This window comes from Xiphias gladius, chromosome 4, assembly GCF_016859285.1.
Source record: "Xiphias gladius isolate SHS-SW01 ecotype Sanya breed wild chromosome 4, ASM1685928v1, whole genome shotgun sequence".
NCBI classification, from domain to species: domain Eukaryota; kingdom Metazoa; phylum Chordata; class Actinopteri; order Istiophoriformes; family Xiphiidae; genus Xiphias; species Xiphias gladius.
Window position 1 is genome coordinate 7,095,328 of NC_053403.1, and position 12,052 is coordinate 7,107,379.

General features: G+C 38.9%; 1 long non-coding RNA gene across 1 annotated transcript in view; it reads right to left on the bottom strand.

Moving 5' to 3' along the window:
• The window catches only part of LOC120788904, a 37,210-nt gene extending 30,038 nt beyond the window's left edge, over positions 1-7,172 (bottom strand). The window contains exon 1 of the long non-coding RNA XR_005707320.1: positions 6,964-7,172. This is a non-coding gene — a long non-coding RNA (uncharacterized LOC120788904). The remainder of the gene's footprint in view (positions 1-6,963) is intronic.
• Between the last annotated feature and the right edge of the window lie 4,880 nt (positions 7,173-12,052).

A 12,052-nucleotide genomic window follows, 5' to 3' on the forward strand; every position in this document is an offset into this window, starting at 1 on the left:
CCAAGAGAAGGCTGCCCTGCAGAGGGTATGCCACGTTAACACCGCATCTCTGCAGTCAATGAACTGCCAGCGCTGCCTGAAAAGATGCCAGGTTTGTTTTAGCTTTCACGGTTTTTGATCCATGTTGTGAATGGGTTGTTGTGCTCCCAAGCGTTGAGGAAAAAATATTCTATAAAACGAAAGAGATAACCTTATCCCAGCCGGAGTTCTTTTCTGCTCTAAACAGGCTGTCCCCATCACCCTACACACTTTGTGTTAATCACTTTTTCTATACATCTACTTATATAATCAAACATATTAAAGGATTAGGCTACATTACTGAGAAAGGCCTTTTCACCTACATACAATAACAACGCTTTACAGTTTTATTCCAAACAAAATGCTGTGGCTTAGGAGCTCACCACACGAAACACTCTCTGATAGTATATGCAAGTTTTTGTTCTCCTGACAGTAGTGTTTGGGATTTCAGGCTGACAACAAGTTGTGAAGGGAATGCATCACCAACGCAGAGACGCCAGCTTTTAGGAGAACTGCTCTGTAGCCCAGTGACGCTACAACAAAGATCAGTAAAAATGGCAATACAGCAGTGTCGACTTTATTTTGACGTAACAGCAATGAGAAAAATTAAACCCAAAATGAAAACTACGGCACATTAGATATTTAATAAAGAAAAAAAAACAAAACACTAAAATAACATGACATAGGATGTTTTCTTTAATGTTCATCTCTCTGTTTATGTCCAGGGTGGGAGAATTTGTGGATAACTTTAGTAAATTCTAACAGGATAATTAACCTGTATCATTAAACTTCAACTAAAAACTAAACATTTGCTAACTAATTTATGAATAAATTCATGAATAATCCAATCAAACTAAATGCTTAGACATAACTTGTAAACTAAATATTGAAACCTGATGAAAACATCATGTGCAATAGCAACAAAGATAACTGAATTTTTCAACGATATCTGTACTTAGTGTGCTCTCTCCAATCTAAATGAATAACAAATGGCTCTGCCAAGAACTGATGAACACTGGCTAAACAACAAAACTCTTTATAACCAACTTTACATGTTTGTCCAAAGCATTAAGATCACACTCTGTATTAATGCCATACGGCCAACATCTTGCAAGGACAAAGACACATTTGATTGTCAAAACTGTCCCATATTTGAAGTCTTGGCCCTGAGCTGAATTATGCCGTCATGTTTCCTCTTTACTGCTAAAGCAAGCCAGGACAAAATTGAATTATTAGCGGGCAGAAAAAAAGAGAGCAGAGAGGTTTCTCTAGCACATCAGGCCAGAGGGGATTAAGTACTGACATTACTTCTACAGAAGCTATTAAAGTGTTCTGAGTGAGTTTATGGTGAAGACAAGGACTTTATATATCACGCAATTGAGAAAAAGGGGCAAAACACAGTATAGAAAGGGATGTTTTTTGTTGCAAATTGTTGCAGTGTTTTAGTTGGACGACTCTTGGACAATTAAAATAAAGTTAATAGATTTTTTTGTTTTGGGGTTGGGGGGGTTGCACAAATGTAAGCAGACTAGTAAATTGTTACATGAACTCACAAATCAGATGCAAAGTGGAAGAAGTTATTTTGTTACTTTTACAAAAAGTTATTTTGTAATTAAAAAGTCCAGTTCATTTACTGTAGAGATTTCTTTAAGGGACTGACAAGAGCATTTCCAAGGCCTGCATGGCCATAAAACTATGGTTGAATCATGAACACAAAAGATGGGCAAATGTGTTAGAAAATACCTGGCTCCAGAAGCCTGGTAGCCTCGTGGTTCGGGTACATACCACTTAACTGCAACGTCCACAGTTCAAATCTGCAGTTTAAAATCACTTTAATTTTAGGATTCTGGGTAAGTTTTGGAAGACTTCCGAAACAGTGGAGCCATGTTTTTTTCCCAACTGCAACAACCAATTGTTGTGAATCTAGTACGGCTCTAATTTTAATTTCACTTGTGCCTCTGACCGACTTCTTTTCCATAACAAGGGCGCCTGAGCCTCATGGCTATTGTAGTATTTAGAGCCATCTGCCATACCAAACTGACTGGGGGGGGGGGGAACAAAACAAAAAAAAAAACACGATTTCTCAGAAAGGAAACTGAAATAAGTCAATCTGATGGCCATAAGACTCCTGTGTTTTTATGTTGAGGAGCATTGAGCATTTAAATTCATTTAGAGTGGGGTAAAATACTTTATATACCAGTCGCTCCTCCTACTTTGCAACTCTATTGTTTGTAATCGGATACAGATTTCCTGTCAGCAGGTAATTTTAGATTTGCATACTGGACTAATCTGTGCCTCAGGTGATAATACCACAGTAATTCCTTGGTACATAAATGAGAAGATTTCACCTCATGTGCCTCCAGGTTTGCCCTTGGTTCATTTTGTTATGCTAAGCTTTATGAACATGAGGAACCCATGACTATCAGATGTCAACAACTGTCTCTTTATGCCCGTAGACATTCATGTCACCTATAGTTGTTTTGTATTACGTTCTCGTGCCTGAGAAACAATGCAAACAGCTTAAAACAGACAGAGAGCAAGGGTCTCTAGTGCAACTATCTAGCATTGTCTGAGTTTGAACTGCACTGTTCACTTCAACTGGCAAAATGGACTAAAAGAAAGAAGTGAGAGTGCTTGAATTTTAATGAACTTCTTCAAAGCAATCTTTCCATTAACTGGGAGCAGTGGAGGAGTATAATGCTGTTAAATTTTACTAGTCTCAAAGCCATCCACATCGAGGAAATATAATTACATTCAGGCTGCTAAACTGATCCTCGCCCTAACTGTCGATAAAAATTGACATCAAGTGGAAAAATTGAGAGCCCAAAAACAGATTAACACCTACTTGACCTCAGTCCAGCTGTGGCACTTTGTAAATCAACTGTTTCCTTGCCTACAAAGTTTCTGAGAAACACCAGACACGGATGTTGCAGTCATCCACTCCCCATTTCTATATAGGACTACACAAACCAACCAGCCATTATCATACAATGTCTCCATGAAATCATATGCTGCGCAGATTCCTGATGTGCCTCAGGGGGCGAGCATACCACTTATTACACAGCGCATAGCCATTTCAAACCCAAATTGTTCAAAAAAAGGGCTCTCAGTGATCCACAATGGTCCTTGGTGTCATGGCTGCCAGACACACAGACAAACTGTATTCATATAAGACCGCACAAACACAAACAGCAAGAGATCTATTTCAATCTGCAGGGGGATGCCAAATTCATAGTGAAAGCAGATGGATACTGGCATTATCTTGAAACAATTACAGCATCCCCTCATAAACAACAAGGTCAAAAACAGGGCATTCACATATATAATAGAAAGGTCAGGTTTTTTTCAGTTATTAATTTGACCTAACCACAGACAGACAAACATAATGCTTTTTTATGTCTTTGTGTGCAGTTTATATACAAGTTTAACTACGAGACTGATGCAACCCACTGAAAAACTACTGTTGATTTGTGCTCACTTTATTGAATCGATGACAAGAGTGATTAACCAAGCCATTGACACAAGCACTTATGCAGAATGAAAGCCAAATGTTCACAGAAAACTGAATGAGGATAAAGTGGAAGAGATGAGGACGCCTTCCCAAAGAGACCATTGGTAATATACTACCCAAAAGCTCAAAAAGTGCATATTATAATACATACTCTAAATTACACAAACAATTGATTGGACCTATGATCAAGACCAGTAACTAAGCAGTCCATTCATCACGCACTTGTGGATTTCAGTTTCATAATTTCAAATTCGAGTCCTTATTATTTTGGTTCAAGAAGTACCAAATGTACTTTTAAGGAATTTTAAGTCCTGGCCCTTCCCTGCAAGATTTTTCAGCCCAAGAAGGCTAAAAAGCCGGATTTTAAAGACCAAATAGACATTCCTGCTGGACTCCTGTTGGATCGCTTATTTCTATTTTTATTGTGCAAACATTTCTCTCAAATACAGGCCACTGTAGTTAATGGGTGGAGATGGATCTGGTTGCAATTAATGATCACAGCTGATTAATCTGTGGTTTATTTTTTGATTAAACAATTAATCATTTGATTTTATTAAATTCCAAAAAACAGAAATACCCGTAAGTTCCCAGATCCCATGGTGATGCCTTCACATTGCTTGTTTTGTGTGACTAACAGTCTAAGACCCAAATATATTAAATTTGAAAGACATAAAACATGAAAATGTAGGAAATCCTCATATTTAAGAAGCTGGAAGCATAGTATGTTATACATTTTTAATTGATAAATGAGTGATTAATTGATTATGAAAATTAGACCTGTCAGTTAACTAACTAGTCTATCAAGTTAAAATTGATCAGTAACTCTCTGGCTGTTTTCATAATCGATTACTCCTTCAGTCAAGCAAGAATCTCAAATACTTGCTGGTTCCAGCTTTATAAATAAGATTATTTGATTCTTTTCTCAACGATATATGAAAGGAATATATAGATAGATATATAGATATAAATTAAATATATCTGAGGTTTACACTGATGGTAGAATAAAACACGCAACTTGGATACATGCCTTTGGTCTCTGGGAAGTTAAAATTGGTTTTATCCACATTTTATAGACAAAATGATTAACTGACTGATCTGAAAAAATAATCTGCACATGAATCATTAATGAAAATAATCATTAGTTGCTGCCCTAAGCAAAATTGTTTTAATCCTGATAAGGAGTTATGTTAGAGAACTGTGAAGTGAAGTCCATGTTGTCAGAACTCTGCCCATCAACAGAGATTGTCAAAATTTAAATAGTTTAAGTAAATATTTTTGAAAAAGTCTCTAAAATGTATATAGGCATATTGTAAATTCTCAGTTGGTTCTAAAGCCACCTGAGCTAAATGAGGACTATTCTGCCGATTAAACATCATAACAGACACTTTGATGGCGTGCGAAGTTACTGTGAGGAGTGAAGAGTGAGAGGGCTTGCTGTCTATATGGGTCAATGTGGGGTTTGGGTAGGGAATGTAGAGCAGAAGTGGAGGCTGCTTGTCATTCCGTCAGCCAAACCGCAGCTGGCCAGATTACAAGAGTCTGGATTAGAGGCCAGGGGCTGGGGTAGGGATGTGGTTCCCATTGATGTATATAAACTCAAACACACAGACCACACATTATTAAAGCATCAATGTCAACATCAAGACACGCAAGAGCTCGAAACTGCCAAGGCATTCACATAGTATTAAGCTACAAAATCAAGCCGTTCGTTTTAATCAGCAATTTATTCTTTGAATCGTGATTTATGGGGCCACTTTGTTGGGACATCATCCATTGATGTGATTGATATGATTTCAAGCAGGTGTGTTTCCTCATTTCCTCTTAATCACAACAGACCTCACAAGTTCCAAGGCCAGAAAATAAGGGAATGTAACTTTGGCCTAACATGTGTACAAAACAGAAAACAGGACATTTTTATCTTTGCATTTGGCACGCCATTGTTTTCAGACAGATAATAGCTTCTCTTAAAGCATAGCCAGCATAAATGGGAGAATGAGAACAATCTGCAGAGCAAACTGAGCCTCTGGCCACTGCTGGCAGGGAATGAAAGCTGCATTATGCAAACCAAGATGAGCAATATGACTATCCTTTGCAGCCTAACCAAGTCACTTCATCAAAATAATAGCTTTTATTTAAGAGCAGTTACATACCAAAAAAGGATAGCATGAAAAGTGTTGCTAATGTATATTTAACGTCCTCACCAATATGGACATTCTTCTGTATATCTTATTAGAATTTGTCATATGAAGTTAAACAAAATAAACACATTATTTCCATTCAAATTATATTTTTTAGAAATATTATGCACAGAACATAAGCTGTAAAGAAAAACAGAGTCAGATTTCAGTCATCTGACAGACATGGAAAAAATGTATTGACATCAAAACTAAGTATGTACTCAGTTAATATTTAGCATCTAAGCTCAGGCCTTGTTATTCCCAGCAAGTCAACACCAAGATCAACACAGCAGTGGTTTGAAAGGGACAATAATAAACGTCCCTCCAAAATTACAATATAAATAAAAACAAACACTATTTATATCGTAGAAATGGCCATGTGTGGGTAGGGCAAAAGCCATGTGGCCATTCCCCAAAACACCTCCAACCACGGCAGGAAATTCACCATCAATAATCACTGAAATGGACATAAATATATGCAGCAATCCACGTGCTATGCAAAAGCAATTTAAAACATGCCAGCCATGCAGCAGATTTTTTTTTTTTTTGCTTAACCATTAAACACTCAAAAAGCATTTGTATGAAACAGTGTTGATAAGTAGCACATAACCATCCGTGCACGGATAAAAGCCCAAATGAGGGTAGCAGCAGTATAAATCAGTGACAAAACAGGAGTTTAGCACTTTATATGCCATCATTGATAGGAAGAACACTAAATCAAGCCCTACAAGATTGCGTTCAATTAAAGTATTTCTCTAATTCCCTAATATGAAGTTTAAAAAGAGGACGCTACACTATGTGAGGCAATAGCCATGCTGAAATTCCCATAAAGCCAGTGTTACAGGAATATAACTGCCAGGATGTTAATGGGCTGTGTGCAAGACCGCAGTTATGTTTACATCCCTAAAGCCAACATACATTACAACTTACACAGAGAGCACAAAGAGCGAAGTGAGGCAACAGGAAACGCTCCAAGGCAACAGCAACAACCAAAGGTAAAATATGCCTGAAACCATAATACTCCAATGTAAGTATTCAGGTTTCACTACAGCAAAATAAACAGCATGAAAGCATGGTAGTGCATGCTACTCAACAAAGAAAAGTGGGCTTTAGGCTACAATGAATCAATTCACAATCAATACAAACAAATAATACACGAGTAGATGTAAGATGAAAACACTATCAGCCAAAGATGAGCAATGATAGGCAACAGTCAGCCGACACACAAATCTAGCTAGACCGCTGTTAACAGCTTACCTTAGCAGGTAAGGCAGCACTAGCTTAAAACCAACTAAACACAGTTTAAAAGGACTCACAACACCAGCACAAGCAGCAAACACTTGGCTTGTTGCAGTGAAGCAGTGATCCCTGTGTCTCAGCATAGAGTAAGTCCTCTAGCAAGAGTGGACAGCAGGTCAGAACATCTTTGACTTGACTCTTAAAATGACCTTTGAAGCCGACATTGTTATGACCTGCGTTTGAAAAATGGCGGCAGGAGCGCGGCAAACGCTAAATGCGATTGACGTTCGCTAAGCCCCGCCTCCTTAGTTACTGTTGCTACGTCCCACGGTTCCACCCTGGGACAGCGCATCAGGCAGCTGTGCGGGGATAACGGTGCGGGGAAATGTGCCGCTCCCAATTCTTAGTAAGTCTACGAGTCTTTGATTTCAGACACAGGTAGACGAAAGCAGGCTCGTCATTTCTAGTTGTCGACTGTCGATTTTGCCGCCTATAATACCAGCTGTTGCGAGCAGGACTTTTTCCAGTTCCAGCTAGCTAATTAACATTAGCCAGGTGAGTCCGTTGATAACGCTCCGTCTGACTGACTTGTTTTGAACTCTAGAGTCTAGACGCATTAAAAAAAAAAGGCCATGCAAAGAGGCAGCATCTTTACCTACTGGATGTCTACAGGCGACATGGGAATTGTGGAGCAGCATTGTTTTTGTATTGCAGCACGTTGGTAAAATGTGAGGAGAATACAGAATTTCAGTACAGGAAGCTATGACAAGGATTATGATAACCCTGCTTGGTTGACAAAATAACAAAACAAACTTGGGACACGCAACACACAGTTAGATTTATGTTTTATTGCTTGTATGTCCAAACATTATATTTAAATTTTCCAAGAGGAAAGGCTTTGAGAATGAAGACTGACCAGTGTGCAGCAAATGTAATTCTGCCGCAGGGATTATGAGTTTGTCTGCGGTTGCTGGAGCATGGAGCTTGAATTTCTCCAAATCCAATCCAGCTATAATGTTATGGTAAACTTTGATTTAGTAGTATCCGGTGGATCTTCCAGTCCCGAACTGGGCATTTTCTAACATATTCTGTAACCCAACAGAAGGTTGTCGTTAGCTAACGATGTGCTAACTTTTTGCCTCGGAAGTAAGGTGATGTTACTACTACTACTGGGTAGTAAGCTAGTTAGAAAAACACGCTGCTTAATCAGTTCCTCAGGGAGTAGAGTATTTCATGTGTTAGTGCAGCAGCAAACTGCAGTTATCCACCTGAACTAGTTTGCCAGCCGGCTCCATAAATGTCCCATAAAGAATGAAAACTGAAATAACATAAAGTCTGGAAGATTGTTGTGTCCAAGAAATCCCAATATGGATGTTGTAAGAGAAATAAAATGTGCAATTAAAAAATAACCATAATATGATGCAGTATTTGCTTGGAAAGTTGGATTTTTCAGATCTCCTGGAGACACATACAGACACACTTTTTATCTGTGACCATGACACTCGCATGACCTGAAATCTACCTTGGCTTTAATACAGCTCTTATTGCACATCAGCAAGCCACTATCTTATTACTTCTCTCCCAGTCCATCCTGTACTACGGGCAGAAGGTTTCGTTGACAGGCGAGTGATCCTGAGCAGATGATGTCTTCTGCTAGCTCCTCCAAGAATCTGACAGAGAAAATTAATTCATTTTCACCGGCCTGGCTGGAGTCTAACTGCCCTTTCAGCGGCAGTTCAATTTGCATGTGACCAGGAATGCAATCTTAGGTCCACCGGAGCTGAGGTATTGCATTTTTGCTCCTGACTGACACAGCTCTGTGCTGTAAAAGAAAATGATGAATTACAATTTATCGAGACACAGGTGTCAGGTTGCCATATTGGAGAGACAGGTGAGGCCTTTAGGACATATAATTGATCTTTTTTTGTTTCTTTCTTTTTCCTTGGCTTACAATTCCATCAACTGCTCTCTCCATGAATAATGTTTTCCATAATGGCTATAGCAAACCAGTATGTTATTACCTACACTGGTAAAAATGACAACCTGGAATGATCAACTCCCTCTCAGTCACTCAAAATCCATTGTCAGTCATAATTAGTCAGTGCTGAAGGTCAACAGGTGGACACTGACGATGATTTCTAGTTTATGATAATGTTGATCTTAAGCCAAATTTGGGATTCATCCTGAATAAAACGTCCAGTAATGAGTAGACAACACCAACTAAAATAATGTCAAGATTGTTCATCTTTTACTCACTCATTTTGTTTTTTTCAAGCTATTAAACGCAATGAATGAGCTATATTTAAGTAAAATTGGTCATCTGAGCTCAATAACACTATTGTCCTCAAATTCCTAGTTTGTTGTGTTTTGATGAGGGTTTAAAATTTGGAGCCATCATTATGGTCAGCTGGAGTCAGAGCTGTTAATTGGATGCTGCCAAGCCGTGGCCTCCCCACACAACCCATACACCCAGCGGGGAACTGTGACATCATAACCGCATTTATAAATGCGGTCAGCAGAAAGAAAAAATCAAGAAGGTTTCTTATTGTCTGTAGGGAACTCCCAAAGTTTAGCGCTTGTCATGGTGCAGTTTATAAGTTAAAACGTGAACATATTGATGTGACTCACATCGACCACTGGGCTATGTTTTTGCCACGTGACTTTTTCTCCTCTACGAGGCTTGAGGTCGTTCAACTTTTAAGCCGCTTTAGGCATGAGTTTGTATGAATATAAAACCCCTTCATATCAGCCGAATTCAAACAGTTGAACCGCAGTTTTAGAAGAACCATGGCGCCCCTGCTGCTGTAATGTATCAGTCACGGACACTGGCAGGAAATCTTTTTCAAGCTCAGCAATGTGGGAGTCAAACTGTGGGAAGAGTCACTTTTTGAAGAATACTCACCAAATGATCTTTGTCTTACAAGGCATTAATGGAAAAAAGTGCAAGAGTGTAAAAACGTCACTCCATGTAGACTTTACTCAGTGCAAAATGAGGACACTTTACAGTGTGATATCGTAACTCTGAAATAGTAAAAAGTTGGTTCAGATTTAAGTTTAAACTTTTTATTTTATTCTATTTCATTATGATTATTATTTTAATTTTTGCCTACATTATAGCAATTTTTTCACTAGTCATGGACAATAACAAAGTGTGTCCCAGCTATTTCAGAGTGTTTAGACAGTCGTAGACCTGAAATCTGCATTGATGATGCACAGACTGTCAACTGAACAAAGAAAAACTTCAATCGGTAGCGCTCACTTTTCTGAGCCTCCTTAATGAGATATCGCTGAGACCAGAACTTTGTTTGAGTTTGTCTGAGCTGGTCACGAGTTTATCATGACTTTGTGACCATCTGTGGCTAATGCAGCCATGATAACTAGACGAACTGAAGGCCAACAACAACCGACCCACAGCAAGCTCTCTGTATCTCTGCCCGTCATTATTCCTCCTTTACATTTCTCTATCCATTATTTTCCCCTTGCCAGTTCCCATCTGGGCACAGCCAAGTTTTCCAAAATAGAAGCGTAACTGTAGCGGCGCACCACCCAAAACCAGCAGCCAGTCAGTCGTCACTTGCTCTTTTCCCATATTTTACAGATTTTGTCCCCTGGCTTGATGTGGCCCTAACAAGAGGGCGGTGGCACAATGCACCAAAACCTCTTCTGACACTGTGTAGGTGTTTAACCATTGGAGGACAGGACTTATTATTTGTTGAAAAGAGGAGAGGAGAGGTTTTATTGGAAATGTGGTTTTCAGCTGGAGTTAGATAGAGGTCACCAACCCGCAATTAAATACTATGAGACCAACTATGGTCTTACAGTATTTATTTACAATGCTTTTCATAGTGACAAAGTGATGCATAAAAAGTTTACAACTGGTCTTGGTTTTCATTTTTAAAACAGTAACAATGCCGTCCAAAGGGACCAAGAGCCAATATCATATCCCAAGAGAAGTGCAAAGACCTTGACTCAAGCAACATGATATGATTACAAATGAATGGTGGCTCTGATGTAACAGATGTGGTTTCAGTGGTTTGCAGTATCATAACTTACATGTCCCCTCTGCCTCAGAAATCTCCCTCGCTTTGGGACTACATATGACCATGAATCCTGCTTATCCAAGTCCCTCAAAGAAAGGAGCTTATTGACAAAGACATCTACAAAATTGATAATGGCATCAGGCTGCTCCCCTGGACTGCTTCAAGAAATCCTTATATTATATTGTATGTATATACTACAGGGCTGGAATGCAAAGATTACTTAGGAAAAAGACAAGAATATATATACGACAAAAAAAAAAAAAAAAGGATGGTGGGACAACTGAAATATTTTCTTGCAAGCTCCCTGCTGTTTTCTTGTTTTGGAAGAAAGAGTTCAGACTCTAAGTCTTTCTTACATTACTGGCTGCGAGAGGGTTTCAATTCTTTTAAGACATGTACTTCAAAAGTTTTTCAAGGACCCACATAAACATAAAGAACTGTAGAATTTAATGTGATTTCTGCTGCCAAATTCTCCATACTGCTCCTTTAAACTGTATTCTTAACAAAACTAAAAAAATCGTAAATTTGAATCTGTTTTTGGCATCTTAAAAATGACAGTTGCCAATGTATAGAAGTAAATAAAACTAAACATAAATCGAAATATAATAGTATAATAATAATATTGATACAGAATGAACGATAAGAAAAATAGGATATTCATCAGTAATCAGTATTGCTTGCATTGTAGCACACTTGTAATCTCTACATACAGCATCCATTAAGCCCACATCAGGTTTGATCAAAGAATGGGCAGCTCTGTCCTTCTTGAGATATCAAAGGTCACGGGTTAAGTTTGCCAGGAGAAAGACTGCGCATCACTACATCTCCGCAGTCCGCAGGGCGCATGTCGCTAATCAACAGCTGATGAGTGGTAGCATGGGGCCACTCTGCAAGCTGCCTTATAGTGTCTGCTGGCTACTAACCCTCAGAGATGACGGGGTTTTCGTGGGTGTTGTTCCCAGGCTGACTGATGGAGTCAAACTCCTGGGCCCCTGCGTGGATCTCATGTGGAGTCAACTTGGATTTTTCTGTGCTGTTACTGTTTCCTGCCTAATAAGTGCCCGGTT